We start from the raw sequence: 19,299 nt of genomic DNA, 5'->3' as shown, positions 1-19,299 counted from the left end.
GACGGCGCTACATGCCATACAGCCAACGCAACAATCGATTTATTGAAGGAAACTTTTGGTGAGCGCATTATCTCGCGCCGTGGACCTGTGGCGTGACCTCCAAGATCGTGCGATATAACACCGCTGGACTATTTCTTGTGGGGCTATGTGAAGTCGCTTGTCTACGCAGATAAGCCCGAGACGATTGACGTCTTAGAAGCGAATATTCGGCGCGTTATTGCTGACATACGGCCCCAATTGCTGCAAAAAGTGGTCGAAAAAGTGGGCCTCTCGGCTGGAATTTATTCGGGCCAGCCGCGGCGGCCACTTGCCCAAAATCATTTTTAAAACATAATGGCAAACCCTTATTTTTATAATAAAGCTAAATTCTTGGCCATAACATTAAATTATATACGTTTTATTTCATCTTGAAAACCGAACCTCTAAAAAAAACACCCTTTACTTTTCGAGGACTGGCATGTTCAAACAGACAGACGAAGTATTTAAAAATGGTCATATCTACTGATATGTATAACATGTGCAATATTTTTTTTTGAATTGATAATATTTTGAATCGATACAGCGTGCGACAAAAATCAACTTCATTTTGTTATCGAGAATAAAATTTCTACGAATGATTTCTAGTGATTTGCATAAAAATTTCAAAAGATTAAATTTTCTATTTTTTTTTAGTTTTGAATACTTTTCCTCACGTTATGACTTTAACACGGCTATCAAGTGATATAAAAGCGAAAGAACACCTATAGAGTTATTAAAGAAATATTTTTTTTCTTTGCGCCTGGAAAAAATAGATTTTTCATGGTTTCGATTGCGTATACTTTACTTCTTAGGAGAAAAGTTTTACTACCTTATTTTACGTTTCTATTTATAAGACAGGAAGAAGAACGTAGTTGGAGTAGATTACTATTACCAGATCTGTATACCTTTACCACATAGTTTTTCCAATTTAATTCTTAGGAAATTTCAAAAATATTTAAGGCAATCTTTTACAAATTTTTACTAGTATATTTGTTCTAGTCAAAAGTAAAAAACAAACATTTGTTATATGGATATATCCATTGGATAGTCATATATATACCACAGAGTGAGTACACAAATTTGAAACCTTTTATTTAAAATTATTTTTAATAATATATTATTATTATTTATTAGTATTCACAACACAATGTGAAACTTTAAAGGCCATTAAAAAATAAAATTGATGAAACTTGCAGTTGCCGCATTACTTTCACTGTCGCACGGTGATATCAATACACAAATTTTAAGGTTTGTTTAAGTTGAAAGTTATTTGGTTGCCATGCCTGCCCTATAAATATATATTTTTATATCACTCTCGGATGGCAAATGATTTTGCTGAGAATCCTCTTCTTGGCAGAGATGCAGTTGGAAACTTATTTTAATATGAACTCGAGCACTCCTCCATAATTTGCGTAGTAATTGATATTTGCATATTATGTAGTGTGCAACGCCATTGGTTCAATACCTTTTTCATACATTTTTTCCTTACTTCACGCTTTTGTTGAGTGCGCGTACTTAAAAATGTATTCATCTGGACATTCTACTTCAGTAAAAGCTCAACCAGTCACGGTATGCTCTTATTTTCTAGCGCATTTCCTCCTTTCTATTCTCTGTAGGCACATATGTATATACGTATGTATATATATGCGTGTACATATACACCAATCAATGTCTATCTTAAGTGTAGATTCTACACCATTGCGTATTACGTAAAATCATTCAGACTGTTTGCATGCATAATATTGAATATTTTTCTGTTCTATTTAGCCTTTTGTTTGTGTTTTGTTATTAAATATTTTCACAGACTGTGAGTTTTCCGTGTGCGTCGCTTGAAGTGTTTGCTGGGTCGTTCGAAGGCACATTTCCATTCAGCTGTCTGTTGTAGCGTTTAATTTTTATGCTTGTTTGTTGTTGTTATGACAGGCGTTATTGCTCGTTTTTTGTTAGCCCTTTTTCTGCATTCAAATTGCGTCGTACGGTTAAGTTGGTTACTCTCATTTGTGCCTTCGTTCTGGCCACTCTTTACAGATCATTGACCGTAAGTGCTTGCCATTTGAATCCCAAGTGGTCGGTTTGTTAGTTGCTTTCACGTTATCCTTCACTTTACTGGCATACGCATACATTCATGTACATATATATGTACATTACATCTACGTATGCATATATAGGTATATATATGTCCTGTGTGTCTGTTTCTGTGGGTACGTGTGTAATCAAAACTTTAAGCGGAAAATTATGAAAATTTGTTGGCTGATCACAGATTAGTCGAGCGTACTGCTTTTGTTCTCTTACGCACATATGTAGGTATGTATATGCATGGATACGTACATATTCTCCTAACATAATATGCTGAAATGAAATTTTCTTTGAATAAGTGCAGAGATTTGTACGTTCGGATCTTACAAGTAAAAGAGGGGAAGTTTGGGATTACAAGCATTTGAGTAGATTTGTTATAGAAGGGCTGTTGTTATATGTATGGTCAAATATACAAGGTTTGGTTTATTTTGACCGCTTTTAGATGTTTCACTTTTATTTCTTTAGTATCTATTAATTTTTATAAAAGCTCCAACTCATTATACAACAAAAACTATATAACTAAACTTCAAATATTAAAAAAAATTTTCATTCGCCCTTTTTATTAACAAATTTGAGTATGCAATTTAATAGTCCTTTCAATTTTACTACATAAAGTACAAGTTACAAGTAGCTTCGAAGTTCCATTGAATTGTGAGAATATTTTCCTTGCGGACAGTGTCACGGATTTCCTTCCATACAAAGTACGCTTGAAAATTTATTTATTGGAAGAACACTGGAAAATTATGTAGGGTATTGACATAAGTGTATCAAATTAAAGAGGAAAGCATATACATTCCTAAACAATTTTTTCATAGATGAAATATCTCAAAAATCTCCTTAAAGTTTTTAGCTTTGAAAATCCTTGACGATTTATATTCATATCCATTAACAAAAATATATTTGGTGCTTAGTTATATCCTCTTTATTCCAAGCTATATAGAAGTTGGGAAAAACTTCTGAGTATTAAGGCCCTTTTTATAAAATAGAGTGTCGCCACACAAGAGAAAATCGGTATATGCGTGATGAAAGGGAAATATGGAAAATCTAATTTTTTTTTAATTTTCTCACAGAACGTAGATGTTTTTGAAATGGTCTTATAGTTTCAATAGGGACAGAGGTTTCGAAAAAAGGCCATAAGGCACGGAAATATATGTATTAAGTCGAAAACCGCTTTTTTCCTATTCTTTTCGTGGTAAAAGGGCTTAAAAATATTTTTTTAAATTGCTATCCTTGAATATGCCCCTTAAGTACTCCCAAGCCGTTCGTCTAATTACGATGAAAATTTGGCAAGCTTTCTTGCGGGTATAGCAAAGCGAACCCAGTGATTACGTATGAATCAATTGATAATATTAAATATGCAAATGAATTGTTGAGCTGTCTGATAAAATATAGAATTAGCTGGATTTAACAGACATTTTTTTAACTTGCACTTTATTCTATTGAAATTTAATAAACCATGAGATTGCTCTAAAAATTCTAACTAAAAACCATGTAATAGGGGGAAATATTTGCGGAATTTCTCTAATTTTTGTATGAAGTGTGACATTTTGTTATGAATCAATTTAGTTAGTTTAGGCAGTTGACAGTACTTGTACATAAAAGTTATGAACATTAAAAATGGAAAAGTAGTGAAAACTAGTCAAAATGTTGGTGGTGATCTGCTATGTGCCATGGGCTATATATAAATCAAAATGTGAAAGGTAACTTTAGTTCGAATTATATAATTATAATTTGGTTTCTAAGTACAGGTTTGGGACCTTTTTGAATGCATTACTCTAGCACCATCCGATAGACAAAATTGTGCGACAAAAATCAACTGCTTTTTTGTTATCAGTGAAAAATGTCATATGTATGTTACTATAAACTTTATATATCTAGTAATGTTGTATACTACGAGTCTGATTCTATAACCAATTTATTTCTTTTATAGGAATTAAATTGCAAAAGGAAATGAAAATGGAGTGATCCATTGTATATAATTTAATTCAGGATAGATTCGTTAGCAATGAGTTCAAATATTTTTAAAAATATGTTATATAAAACAGCAAGCAAAACAAAGTTGAGGCATGTATTAATAAATATATATACCGTTAACATATATTTTCTTCCAAATAATTCATTAGGAAATTTCAAGAATATTTAAGGGAACATTTTTCAAGGACATTATTGTACCATATTTGCACTGGCAAAAAGTAAACATAATTTTTATTAATAGCTGAGTATATCTTCTTAGCGTCATATCCATTTTCGTCATATAGAGTGAGTGCATTTAAAACTACATATTGCAAATTTAACAGTTTGAAATTTTAAAGTTTTTTAGAAAAATTAAATTGATGAGAGAAAATAAAACGGAGTGTGCAGCCATACTACTACCACATTCGTGCCACTGTTAACGAATGAGCGGTGGATCCTGTATTTACCATATAAGACCGTAGTTAAAGGAATTCAACGATTCATGTGTTGCTATAATGCTTTGAACGAGTCTTGGGAAGTAACTGACTACATTAGGTCACAAATTGACGAAAATAATATCGGCTTCTTAAGATTGCTGGTTTATCTAAAGACTCATTACACAGTTGAAGGATCCGTACGCCAATGGTGATTCTTCTACATCACATCATTCCAACGCGGAGTGCGTCAAAGCTTCCTTAACAATGCTTCGTAGTTACGTACTCCCAAGTCCTTGAGAGCGTTTTGCTCTCTGCGTTTGTTCCTCGGTTCCTAGGTCGGCCTTTGGCTTTTACGTTAATTAACTTTCCTGTCATTGCTTTCTTCATGGCACACGGCAGCAGGCCTACGGATAACATGATCTAACCATCTTATGCGCTGGTTTTTAATAAAACGCACAATTGTCTCGTTCTGAGTGAAATGGTTTAGTTCGGACTTGTACCGGTTCTACAGGTACCATCATCCATGCTTATTGAGCCAAAAATCTTACTTACATTTTTTTTTCATGCTAGCAATCAACCACTTGAAGAGTCCATACCTCACATCGATACGTTAAGATTGGCCGGATGCGGATCCAGCGCGAGTACATAGTTAGCTTTGTTGTTTTTGACAAGAGCCGGGACTTGAGCAAGTTAGTTGGCGGCGATCCTTGACGGCAGAACTTGAATCACCGCTACATGCGAACATAACTCCAACAGTACTTAAAATGCTGCACTGCTTCAAAAGTATAAGCTCCAGCATGAATATTTTGCAGCTGTGTAGTCCGCCTCCTCTAGAGCAAATATTTGGGTTTGCTCTTGTTTACCTACAGAGCAATTCCGTTCGCAATTTTATTAATTTTTAAAATTTACTAATATTACTAATGTAAATACTTGTTTTAATAATTTTTATAATAGGACTATGAATAAGTTCGTGCGGTTTTTTTTCGAAATTTGAAACTTTATTGACGTAAAATGGTTACAAATTTAATATTCAAAATATTGTCCATCGCTTACTACTACTTTTTCCCATCTTTCTGGCAATTCACGGATTCCCTTTGTGAAAAATTCGGTCGGTTTTGCCGCAATCCACGAATCGATCCATTTTTTGACTTCATCGTAATTACGGAAGTGCTGGTCAGCCAGGCCATGTTGCATCGATCGGAAGAGATAGTAATCGGATGGCGCAAGGTCTGGACTATACAGCGGGTGGGGTAGGACATCCCATTTGAGCGTTTCTAAGTATGTTTTGACCACTTGTGCAACATGTGGCCGAGCATTGTCATGTTGCAAAATAACTTTGTCGTGTCTATCGGCGTATTGCGGCCGTTTTTCTCGCAGTGCTCGGCTCAAACGCATCAATTGTCGTCGGTAGACATCCCCCGTAATCGTTTCATTCGGTTTCAGTAGCTCATAATACACAACACCCAGCTGGTCCCACCAGATACACAGCATAACCTTCAGACCATGAATATTCTGCGCCGACGTCGATGTTGAAGCATGGCCAGGGTATCCATACGTTGCCCGACGTTTTGGATTGTCGTAATGGACCCACTTTTCATCGCCAGTCACAATTCGATGCAAAAAACCCTTTCTTTTGTGCCGTTGAAGCAGTTGTTCGCATGCCATAAAACGGCGTTCAACGTCTCTTGGCTTCAATTCATACGGCACCCAATGGCCTACCTTTCGGATCATTCCCATGGCTTTTAAACGTTTGGAAATGGTTGATTGATCAACTCCCAAAGTTTTTGCAACCTCTTCTTGCGTTTGAGCCGGATCTTGATCGAGCAATTCCTCCAATTCGGTATCCATGAACTTTGGCGGCGCACCCTCGCGTTCTTCGTCTTCCAAGCCAAAATCACCACTTTTAAAGCGTGCAAACCACTTCTGGCACGTTCGCTCAGATAGAGCATGCTCACCATAAACTTCCACCAAGATACGATGACTTTCGGCTGCTTTTTTCTTCATATTAAAATAATGAAGAAGAATTCCCCGCAAAAACACATTATTTGGCACGAAATTCGACATTTTCAAGTGTGGTAAAAATATTGTTATTTACGCTTCAAATAAAAAACTTATACTGACGTTTGTGCCTTACGACAGTAGCTCTCCAATGAATGTTTGGAAATGTGGATCGATGGAATAATAATCAAGTTACGCCATCTGTTGTAAAACCGCACGAACTTATAAATAGACCTATTAGTAAACTTGCGGACCCGACAGACTTCGTTCTGTCAAATAGATTTTGAATGTGGCAGTGTATATTTCGACCTTAAGATGTTTTTACTGTGCTGACCCTCACACACCGCCCAATCATCATGGTGACGGTTCTGTTCAGGAGAATTAAAGAAAAGGGTCAGCTCGTGTGACCTAAGTATCTTCGCTTCCTCGAACTTTGGCCACCCTTTTGGGACCCACTAAAAACCTCGACTGGGATGTCTGCCAGAGGGCTTCAAATTAAGAGGGGAACTTAAGGTTCAAACCTGATTGAAAAATAATCTAAAGGGATAGTGGGAACCTATTTATAAAGTGGGTGCTTCAATGACAAAACATAGAGATAATTAATTATTTATTAATATTATTATTATTATTAATATAGGGTTAATAAACGATTAATCATTCCGACGATTCCGGGATTCCAAGTTTTCTCCAACTACAACGATGGCAACTTCATAAATAGTTGGTGCATTAAAACGTCTTGTATGTTGGCCAACAGCTGTTTTATCAGCTCTGATTACAATTTTGTGATTATTAGATGGCATCAGATCGAGTACAGTTTTAAATAATGAAAAAAATTTGCAGGAATTTGTAATTGCTATCTGGCACTGGTAACAGTGAATATATTTGGCTTTGTACCTGTAAATTAAAACAAATGATTTGACCAAATATAAATAATATTTGTTCCTAAAAAGTATATCTGTCTCCTAATTTGAATCACCAAACAATAATTGATATGCTTATGTATGTCAATATGTAATAATTAGTTGTAACTAATATCCATCATCAAAAAATAATAAAAGTGTTGTGTTTCAAAATAATAAAAGTGTTGCTAATACTGAATCAACAAATAATATTATGACTACGTGACATATTTCTTAGGGATTATGGAACTGAAGGTTTATGATACATCTGTACTCAGTTAACAGGAAATTTTGTTCACTAAAATAATAATGAATACCTGCTCTAATACATACCTTAAAAGTAGGCATGAAATTTTCCCGAACTGCGTTTGGTAACCCAAATGACGTCATTTGAAAGCAATTGTTATATTGTTGGATATTTGATAAAAAGTGTATGGAATCTGGTCCTATTCCTGAAACTAATGAGTACAATGGCTCTGGTGGTGGATCCAATGGTATCAATTTCACTTTCCCATTTGCGCAACACAATCCATTGGCTTCATTTTTGTATTTCAATGCCTTACAATGAGATCAAACCAAGTTCATAGATCCAATAGTAACACATTGGTAGTTACTGTAGTCAATTGCCAAATCGTAATTGAAAGCAGCTCGATTCAAACTTGCGCGATTATTAGTTGAATCTCTCGCTCTCGCTTCCCGCGTTCATGATATATGAGTTCTTTCACGTTCATTTCGGTCGTCACGTTCTTGTGCAGTATGACTAATCGGCAATTAGTTTAGTTTGTAGCATTTCGGGTTCTTCTACCTAAATTACTTCGTCGTATAGGAGGCATATCGAATATACTTTCCTAAATTATGTCACTTGCAATAATTATTAATCACAGGTATTGAAATACTTTGCACAAAACACGATATAAGACACTCAAAATTAATTATGAAAGATAATAAACGTTTTTTAACGCGGTTTGTTTGACAGATGCAACGAAGGGAAAACTAATGTAATTTATGCCGCGTTCTGAAACTAAAACAAAAGAAAGAATATTGCGAGGCCAATCAAATCTATAACTCTTACATTTTTTGACTTTTCAATTTGGTCGAGCTCTCGATATTATCACTTTTGTGTGCACGCATTAGATCCTTCAACGCGAAGACGCACACACACGAAAGCGCAATATTTGTATAGGAAAAAGAAAAGGGCTATTTTAGGGTGTTCCCGGAAATTATTCGAATTTTTCTCGCCGTAAAAACCATCCTTGGACTTCAAAGAACATTTTAAAAAAATAATTGTTAAGATTGGTCCATGCGTTGTTGAGTTATGCGCTTACCAACACATTTTGCGATTCATTTTTATATCATAGATTTTAGTAAAGAAGAAAGTAAAAGTAAATAAAACATTTCTATAAAACTTTAGTTCTTAACTGTGATCAAAATAGTCAAGAAAATTTCAGCACAACTATTTATTTTTTTATTTATTTATTTATTAGAAATATAATTATAAATAACTATATTACATTACCAAAGGCACTAGTAGCTAGGACTATCGGCCTGAAATAATACTAATAGATTTTTTACTTATTTATAAAAAAAATATTAGAATAAAAATTATTATGTGTAGGGAATTAATAAACAAAATTATAAAAGATAAACTAGTCCAATTTGATATATAAAATTATAAATATCCGACATATTTTCTAGAGAAATCTCTTTCAGTAAATCGGAAGGTTTCCTGCCGTTAAAGATATTGTTTCTGCCATTGTTATACTTGGTGCAGTAGTCTATTATATGAATAATGGACAGTTACATGCTGAGCAAATCGGGGCAGGCATTCCTTTTAGAAGGTGTTGGTGAGTATTTGTGTGTCCTAGCCGGAATCGGATAAAGATTTTTGTCTGCTGCAGTGTCGCTCCTGTTGGAATGATTGCTTTTAGTCGTTCTGGATTTATGGATTTGTAGCTGTGTTGGTATGTAAACCATTTTTCCCTTACGGTTGAGTGATAGATACTATCGATTATCCTGAGAATGTCGGATTTAACAAAGGTTTCGAAACAGAATGTAGGGATATTGCTGACATTTTTCGCTGCTTTATCAGCGTTTTCGTTGCCAAGAATTCCGCTGTGTCCAGGGATCCACATAACTTTTATTTTTGCCTTTTGCTGGGACAATTTATTTCAAATATTGTTAATTAAAGGCTCTCTGCTGTTTGCGCTCGACAGAGCTGCGATGGCAGATTTACTGTCTGTACAGATTATATATTTCCCTTTAGCACAACTAATACTTGGACGTTATTTGAACTGTGCTTGTGAATGATGGGTTCAGGACACTATGCAAGACTGGTTTCCTTCCTAAACAAAATCGAACCCGACGTAATCAAAATAAGTCCGGCATATGATCTATCTATTCACATGTCCCCTTAAATCCACACTCCTAACATACCTCGTCCCTTGGACGCACACCGACGAAACGTTGCTTGAATCTACTATTAGTTGAGATAGACTACACGGTACTGGACGGACTTTATGAACTGTTACAACAACAACAGCAACAATTGCTCTCATATACGAGCTGTAATCACAATAAACAACATAAAAGAAACATTGAACGACATTCTTTTGCCTTTCACTTTTCCAGGAAGGAATAGAAACCTGTTTACTAACATGCATACACTAGTGTAAAAGAAGGCAAAAACCAAAACTAAAACAAAAATAGGACGCCTGACTACGTTTGTAATAGCGTTTTATTTACGCTAAACAGAAAAGACATACGTGAAGGTGGAGCAGGTTTTGTTTTCGGAAACGCGTGAAGTGGCCCAAGCATGGACAAAATAGAGGAATATTTAATGCGTTCTAGGTAGTAATTTGAAAGCAAATTGTTTCTTTTTTTTAACTTTTGTTTGAATCGAACAATTTTTAATGATTTCTCAGTAGTAATTATTAAAACTATTACTATCAAAAATTACAAAACTTTTCTTAATTTTTTTCCAGTCACATTTACTGTTCATAAATTTATAAAATGTTGCAGTATATTTGTTGTTGGTTGGTAAAGTTTACTTCATTGCTAAAAAACAGAAAATGACCAACCTTTGATGGGTTAAGTACACACTTAATACGGGTCAACAGCAGGATCGTGACAGTTTCTATGACAAAACAAACACTCAATTAAAAAAAAAGAAAGAAGAAAAAAAAAAACAAATAAGAAAACTTCAAAGGTTTTGTTCAGGCAGTGCCTGTAAATGTGTAGGTATGACGAGTAGCAAGGAGAATAGATGAACAGACGTAACAAGTAAAGTTTACGAGTAGAAGCGTTGACTGGCGTAACTGTCTTTATGTAAAAATAAATGACGAGAAATCAGGTCAAAGCGAACCCGTAATTATCAAAAACAGAAATTAAAATTAAATTTGAGCTCAAAATTTCCCAATGCCTTCGGCTGAAAATTAGATGTCCTACATCACCGTGACAAAAACGAATATACAAGTTTGTATGTGCGTATGTACATGAGTATGAAAAGGGGGCACCTTTTGACAGGCGCGCATTAAATCGATTTGTGGTCGGTTCGAAAGGTGCGCTTTCCAACATTTCTGTCAATTCATAGAAAATGTGCTTTCTACAGCGGTCCTGTCTTTACAAAGTATTATATTATTAATTGTAAAGTAGAAAGAAAGGCGCCCAATTTTTGGTTTCTTTATTTTGTAATTTTAGTTGAATGGATTTTAATAACGTTGTTCTAAAGATGCCTCGTTTTACTGGGATAAAAAACGAAAAAAGTGACAGTTGAACGCTGTTGGTGGTAATCACTCGGGTGGGGGAAATGTTGTCAACAAACTTTGTAAAATAAATTGAAAATGTAGTAGATGATAATAATTGAAACAAAATGTAAAAGGTGTTCCTTGAAAAGCTGTTTAGGCGAAAGCTTTGCAAAACGATGATGATAATTAGGTCAAAAATGAAAAGAAATACAAATTTATTATGAAAATCTTATTTTCGCCATTCGTTGTTAGTTAAAGGTTACGAGAAATCTGGGTATAATTTGCCCATTAAAATCACAAAATATTACTTTATTGAAATTATAAATTATAATACTAACAAAGCATTTTTTTTTTCAGAGATTCTCCCGGCTCAATTAACAACATATACAAGGTAAATTAAAATCTTACACAATTGCTGAGCTTACGTCTCTTTGATATTTGATTTTTGATATTCTCTAATAACAAAGTGCATCGAAAATATTTCGAGAAAAATTAAAATAATTTTATTCAAGCTGGGTATTTATAAATTCTAAAGTAAATTAACTATACTCGCGTCTCTACAGTGAATAACTGTTAGGCGCTGCCATTTTTTATGTCATCTGTCGGGGTATGTTGGCGATACGTGGACGATTCTGAACAAAAGATTCAGGGTTATTGTTCAATCGTCAAAATTTGATTGCATATATAAGAGCGTTTTTGTTTTGCTTTTGGGATAACGCTCGTGAAGAGGAAATTCTCACAAGTACTGCAATATGAGCATAGCAGTATGTAGGACCTCTCGACAGTCGGTTCTACGTTACCGGAATGACCCGGATTTATATCCGGCCAAAGACTGTCACTTCAGCAGCATTCCTCATATATATATGGGAATGTTATGCTGCTATAACACCAACAACAATAACCTCTTCATGCGCGCAAATTTTTTCCCAGTTATTAGCTGATTTAAGCATGAAATTCATAATGTTTTCTTCGTTTAAAATTTTAAACGTTTCGCAAGAATAGCGTCGGCATTGGAACTAGACGTATTCAACATCTTCTCCCATCTCCGTGCAGATTGGGCAGTTTGGTGAGCTATCGTGGCAAAATCTCTGGAGGTAGTTTAAGGAATTGAGATAGGTGATAGTTGTTTTCCCCCGTGGTTCCTTTCTAACCACGTTGTAAGGCTGAGTATTAGCTCTTGCGTCCATCTATCCATGGGTGTCCTGCTTCATCGGTCCTGCCAGTGAGCGATGGAGCTATGCGTTTCTTCTTGAGCGATTTCTTTACGCGTTGCTCTTTCGTCCAGTTCCAATAGCCTTATAAATATTCTTTGCATTTCTTTAGCCAGAATATTCTATGTTTCTTTCAATCGTGCTTACAACCTCATGAAGTGCTATCTCTGTAGATTTTCCTTTGAAATAGGCATAGACCGAAATTGTTGTACTTGTAATCTTTTCTCTACGATATGCATCGATCAGTCGTTCAAGAGTTTTAATGATAAAATAGGATTAACTGATGAGCCTGAAATCTTTTGCTGTATCATTACCGCCTTTAACAGCTTTCGGGATAAAAATAACTATAACACTCCTTCAGCTTTTTGGAATATGCCATACGGTTTGAGGGTAATACTCATTTTAATCTGGTGTAAAGTGGTTTATTAAAAAACATTACTTACAGCATGGGTATCTGGCAAGTATATTTAAAAAAATTGTAATAAAACGTTTTTTATTTGGCAGCATTGCCATTTGAAGTTTATGGCAAAAATAGCAACTTATCACACATTTGCACGATATTCTTGAATTTTTTATTAAATAAATATGGTATCTATATACATATGTACATATGTGTTTATGTATAGAGAAGAAACTATTGAGGTACAATTTGATAGAGGTCCTGTTTTTTTAAATTTTTTGATATTAAATACTTACCATATTTGCACAGTAAGGTTTAAACAGAGGTGGTAAATCTCGAATCAATATTTCTGGCATTATATTATATGTATGGGTACTTGTAAGTAAATATATCTCTGTATTTAATATACAAAGCTATGTTTCTCCATTAGGTGATGTATATTACATTTTTGCACGTGCGTGCACAGTTATTGAAAAAAAAATTCCTTTCAATTGCTGTGAAATTTATTAAATTATGGTACAACATTTTCAGGTGGACACGTGCCTTAGCATTCCTTTGGTGCTCGTGCTTGAACGCTATAAATTATTCACGGTGCAGGTAACCAACAGCCGTAAATGCTCAAATTAAACACCAAAACCAGCAGCTTAAGAAACCTCCTTTAATAATCTTCCTTACTATCCCGTACTGGCGAAGTCAGGTTGGTTGTTATGGTAATAGTATTAGAGTGCTGCCGGTGTATTGATGTTCGCACAACAGAAATCCAGTAGCGAATTAAGCAAATATCTTTAAGAAAAGGCTTTACCATCAAGAGCTCTTAAACTTGGTAATTAAATCTAACCCACAATTTGAGTAAAATTGCCTTAACTGTTTTTTTATATTCTTATCTGTTCCGCGGTTTTTCTTTAGAACTTCCTATAGTTTTTTTCTTAGATGGTATTGCGCTTTTTCCCCATAAAAATAATGTCGTGCATTTATGGAGTTTTTCGAACGTCGTATAAAGTTTGAAACTCGGATTTCAATGGTTTTTACTAAGCAATGAGCTATACTCTTATAAATAAATCATTAACATGAAGAAAAGAAAAGAAAAATAGTCAAAACTAGTCAAAATGTTGAGATGCTATATTTTGTCCTCAGCTGCAAATAATCCTTAATATGGATTTGTTTGTATGTATTTAGTTAAGTGCATTCTTTACTTTTCAGTAAAATTAAATTGTTTAGCTTTATTACTCTTATCCTGCTCTACTAAAGGTATACTTCTCTCACCTTTCATATTTCCTTTTAAATGCCGATTTGCCTGCTCATTACCAGAAACTGGGCTTGTACGTGTTCTTCAATCACTTTCATGTTGGTTTTACAATACCGATATTTTTTTAAGTCTTTCTCTACTTCTACTCTTTCCATCGCAAAATTGAAGTCGCCTCTGGCCAGGCTTATTGATAAGTCGGTTGATTATAATGTGCTTTTTGTTGAGAAAATCGTACAGAAAGTGCAACAGTGAGGGTCAGTGTGTTGGAGAAAGTATGTAAGAGTGTTAGTGTTGAATAAATAGTGCACGTTTGAACGCCCACCTTCACTCTTCCGGACCATTATTTACTTTATACTTCGCAGTTTCCCCGACCTATTGATTTAACCTACTATCAGTCTCCACAGTTTGCCTTCGTCTGGCCAGTCAGTTGCAGTTTTGCTTTGTATGTGGTAAGCAAAAACACCCCCACAGCGAAAGCTTGAAGTGGTGTAATAAATTTCTGGTTCAAAACTGGCTAATTTCGCACCACTGCATTACTCCTGTCGCAAGTAGTCGCCTCTGTCTTGCAAGTGTGACAGTGTACAACAAAGTGTACTAGAAGTATTCTAAAGTAGCAAATTGATGGTTTAAGCTGGTCTAGAAGATGACGTTAATAGTAACTTTAAATATGACAGCAGTCCATAAGTTATAATCTCACATTTCCAAACATTAAATTGAACACCTATAATTAGAAAAAAAAAAATTTAATAATTTTCTTTACTTTCGTACAAAACTTACACCAGAACCTTTCTAATGGTACATCAGCCGAAGCATAGTGCATACTTGTTTCCCACAGATATAATTTGCCACTTGTCATATATGGCAAGGAGAGAAGGTTATTAAATAGAATGGGCAGATATAAATGTGAGAAGTTACATTTATTTTTATGTCAAGAAATTAAAACTAGTCTTGGTCTAAATTCACTAGAAGCGAACCAGCTTGGCACCAGTGGATTTCATTTCAAGTTATCAAAGTTGAAGTATATATGTATGTGCAAGTGTGCCGAGTAGTTCATAATAAGCATGGTTTGGTTTTAGATGAAAATCACTTGCACTTTTAGCTCATTTTTTAGGTTTTATTTATCCCTCTGCTCAGTTGCTTTGCTAGCTGATTGAGTGGCCTGGCTGGCTTATTTTGGTAGTTTTTTTTATTTATTTGGCTAGCGGCGTTTATTCGGCTTGCTTGGTCAGCTTGTTAGTCCATTGGCTGGTTACATAGTTGACTACCTCTGTAGTAAGTTTTCGAAGCCATTGACTCTTGGACTCATTTATTCTAGGCTTTTTATTTTTGTAAAAAGCCATTATTGTTCCTTTGCTAAATTTTTTCAAGAGATTTTTAACTGGTTTTCGGATAAGCTAAAGGCTTCAAATTTTCAGCTTAGCGTATTTTTTACGGTAAATGTTGGGTATATGGAAATACAAATGGTCCAAATGTACTCACTATGTTTAATAACGCAATTTAATACCCTAATAAATATTAGCATAATAAAGTGTAAGTTTCAAGTGACTGAAAAATACCGTTGATCTAGGTGTTATACTTTTTCTTCCATACAAAATATTTGCTCGAAATTTTTTTTCTGGAAGAGTTGGTGAGAAAACTTTTGTTTATGGACGATGCGACCAAATATTCCTTCTATGAGCCCCTGGAACGCTCCTATGGGCGCTGCCCCCGACACGACATAAAAATTGTGCTTGGCGATTTCTACGCGAGGGTGGGCAAGGAGGGAATTTTGGTCCCACAGTTGGAAAATTCAGCCTGCACAAAGAAACAGCCGGTAACGGACAGGCTGATCGACTTCGACGGGGCCCGAAGCATGGCAGTCTGCAGTACTAGATTCCAGCATAAGAATATACACAAAGCTACGTGGCTGTCTCCTGATTGGAAAACGCGAAACCAGATCGATAAGAAAGGGAGAGGGACGTATTATCAGATAGAAGAAATGAGAGGCCGAAATATGTGTGTGCGAAGAGCTTGGGATGCTGGCTAATAGAAACGACTCCGGAAAATTCTACCATAATGTTCGGCGGCTTACACAAGGTTTTAAGACCGGGGCGTTTTCCTGTAAGAACAGAGATGGCGATCTGGTGACTGACATCCAGTGCATTCTTAAATTATTGAGGGAACACTTCTCGAACCTGTTAAACAGTGATAGCTGCGCATGTCACAGAGAATGTGAAGCTCCCGACACCCCAATCGTTGTCGACGGAGTTGTCGTTCCGCTACTTGACCATGACGAGGTGAGAATAGCGATAACGCGGTTAAAGCACAACAAAGCCGCGGGAGCCGACAGACTACCGGCTAGGGAGCTGGTGCATCAGCTTCTATGAGGAATGACTACCCTGGGTACATTGGCATGATAGATATGTTCGTAATGAACTTACAAGGGCAGTCAAGGGTAAGGTTTATTTTTAGACTAGAATGAATACACTAGATATGAAGATCATAATATTTTGAAGTTCTAGGAAATATAGGTTGGTTGGCATAGTGATTTTTGTTTAATTATGAAAAAACATAAATTTGTTACGATTTCATTCATATGGCTGCTTCGTCTAGTTTCGCAGTAACGGCATTGTAGTAGCTACAGTTTGCCACGACCTTGGTGACGGTTTCGGGTTCCATTTCACGAATGGCGTATTTGATATTCACCTTAACCCTCTAGTACCCAAGACCGCCTGTAGACGGCCTAAGTTTATTTCACGCTTATTCCCTTTTAAAATACCATTTTGTTACTTTTTAAACTCTTTCTAATTCCGGAAAGTCCCAAAATTATTGCTGGTGCATTTGCAGCAGCGTCTTGTTTTTTAATCAGCCGTCATAGTCATTTGAAGTCGGAGAATAGTGAAAAGCGGTCAAATTAATTATTCTGCAAAAGTGGTGTTCTTTAAAAATTAAATAAAAATATTAGAAGTGTATTTAGCTTATAATAAAAATTATCATAGTGTTGCTGGTTGTGTTCAAAATACGAAAGTTAAAAATAATAACAAAAAAAAGTGTTTCCTGTATTTTATAAACCTTTGAAGACAGCCCGTCTAGAGGCGGTCCTGGGATAACTCGGAATAAATAACATTATGCGGTAAGTTTGAAATTTTGATATTTTTAGAGGGGGGCTAAGCTTAAAGTTTTGGTTTTTTAGAAATGGATCAACGACAAAAGTGTAAATTATCATCCCTCAATGATAAAGATATTGCAACATTTTTGGATTTATTGGAAATCGACGATGATACAGACGTGGAAGAAGATTTGGAAGATCTTTTAGACGAAGATGTGGACGATGCAGAATTACCTATCGACACTGGAATTGACGAGGTGATTAACAGGGCGGTAAATTTGTCTGATTCTAAGCTGGAATCAGAAGTGTGTGTCAATTTATGTCTCGTTGATCATTTCAATAACAGGTTTCTGTCCATTCCGATGACTCAACGTTTATGTGACGATGAACAAATGTGCGCACCGAAGATGAGGACTTTCCTTCGACAATATCTGCCAGATAAACCACATAAATGGGGTATAAAACTCTTCGTTTTGTGTGACTATTTCGGATTTTGTTATAACTTCGAAATATATTGCGGCGCAGGAGACAATGCTGTTCTGACTGATACACCAGATCTTGGGGCATCAGCGAATGTGGTGGTCCCATTGTCCCGTAATATTCCAGATTTTAAATAACATATTTCGACAACTATTATACGTCACTGCCCCTTCTGGTTTATCTAAAATCACGCGGAATACATTCGCTGGGAACTATTCGTTCAAATCGAATTCCGAATTGCAAACTTCGGACAGATCTTGATCTCAGGAAACATCCCCGTTGATATTCAACTGAATTTTGTGGATCTGCTTTAGGAGTTGACATTTCTTTATCAGTTTGGAAGGACAATAAAATAGTGTGACTCGCATCGAGTTACGCAGGCGAAAAGCCCTTCCAGAATGAAACAAATGTTATAAATAAGGTGTCGCGGTTCGTCCGCTCAGAAAAAAAAATTGTTGATGTCGATTGCCCCAATGCAGTCCGTGAATATAATAGTCATATATGGGGGGCGTCGACCTCATGGATGGACTAATTGGGCGATATAAGATTCCGGTAAAGAGCAATAAGTACACAAACCGACTTTTTAATCACCTGCTTGATATGGCCATGATAAACGCTTATGTTTTGTTCAGAAGAATTAACAAGATTGACACGCATGCTAGGCAGTACCAACTGCCGAACTTCCGGGCAGAGATCGCATACGTACTACGCAAACAACAATATTCTTCAATACCAAGAGCTCCAGGTCGTCCATGACAAACTCCTCGAGTAGAATTTACTGGAAGAAAAGCTTACTTACCTCCTGACGACGTTCGCTACGACGGAGTTGGACATTTTGCAAAGTTTTTATCACGCACCGGTAAAAATAGGTGCGAATATCCTGGCTGCACCTCCGAAATTCAAATCGTGTGCCGAGAATGGAATCTGAATCTTTGTTTTTCCCAGCAAAAGGACTGCTTTCACAATTTTCACCATAAATAATTTGCACCAACTGCCTATATATGCCCAAAAGCATGCCTTTCTTTTGTAGACATTTTTCTAAAACTATTTGAAATAAGACTGACTGTTTGTTTTGTATTGATTTCTGTTAAAAACTTTCTGTTTTGTTCAATAAAAGTACGTAATACACTGAATTTGCAAGTTTTTCATTTAGATTTTTTTTGGCGTTCTTTCCCAAAGCCGCCTGCAGGCGGGGTAAGGTTTTATCCCTATATAATCGGATCAAGGAACAAAATTTCACTTTCTTGATAAAGAACCTATAATTTTACCATAATCCCCACCCAAAGCAATTTTTTTCATTCAAAAATAAAATTTGGGCACTAGAGGGTTAAGTGTCTGAATACTTAATGGATTGTTAGCTTAACGTAGTTTGTTCACGGCCCCCCACAAAAAAAGTGTAACGGCGTCATATTAATGCTCTTGGTTGAAGAGATGATTTTGACATTTTTTTTAATAGACGCGCTGTTGGGCTATACACCATTGACTTTGGAAATAAATTTGTACATTAAATGTTTTTAATAGTAAATAGAGACTTTTTACAACATCTATTGCGTAGACTTTATTTTGTTGAAGGAAAGTTTAACTATTTTTTTATTGTTTTTATAAAACAGCAGGCAGAACGAAGTTGATAAGTAAACAATATTTTTTTTTGAACTGCTTAGTTAGAATTTTATTGATGATTTTTATTAAATGTCTGAGACAAAAAAACTAGTCCTTTGAACTCATATTTGAAATGAAAAGAAGAAAAAGT

General features: G+C 35.5%; 1 protein-coding gene across 2 annotated transcripts in view; it reads left to right on the top strand.

Annotated features, from left to right (window-relative positions):
* LOC128854728 (uncharacterized) overlaps window positions 1-19,299 on the top strand; it is a 236,886-nt gene that overhangs the window by 59,471 nt on the left and 158,116 nt on the right. For both annotated transcript variants that reach the window (XM_054089042.1, XM_054089041.1), the window contains one exon: window positions 11,482-11,515. The gene's annotated coding sequence lies outside the window, so the exon portion shown is untranslated. The remainder of the gene's footprint in view (window positions 1-11,481; window positions 11,516-19,299) is intronic.

The sequence above is a fragment of the Anastrepha ludens genome, chromosome 2 (genome assembly GCF_028408465.1).
Source record: "Anastrepha ludens isolate Willacy chromosome 2, idAnaLude1.1, whole genome shotgun sequence".
Classification (NCBI taxonomy): domain Eukaryota; kingdom Metazoa; phylum Arthropoda; class Insecta; order Diptera; family Tephritidae; genus Anastrepha; species Anastrepha ludens.
This window is presented reverse-complemented; position numbering and strand designations above follow the sequence as displayed.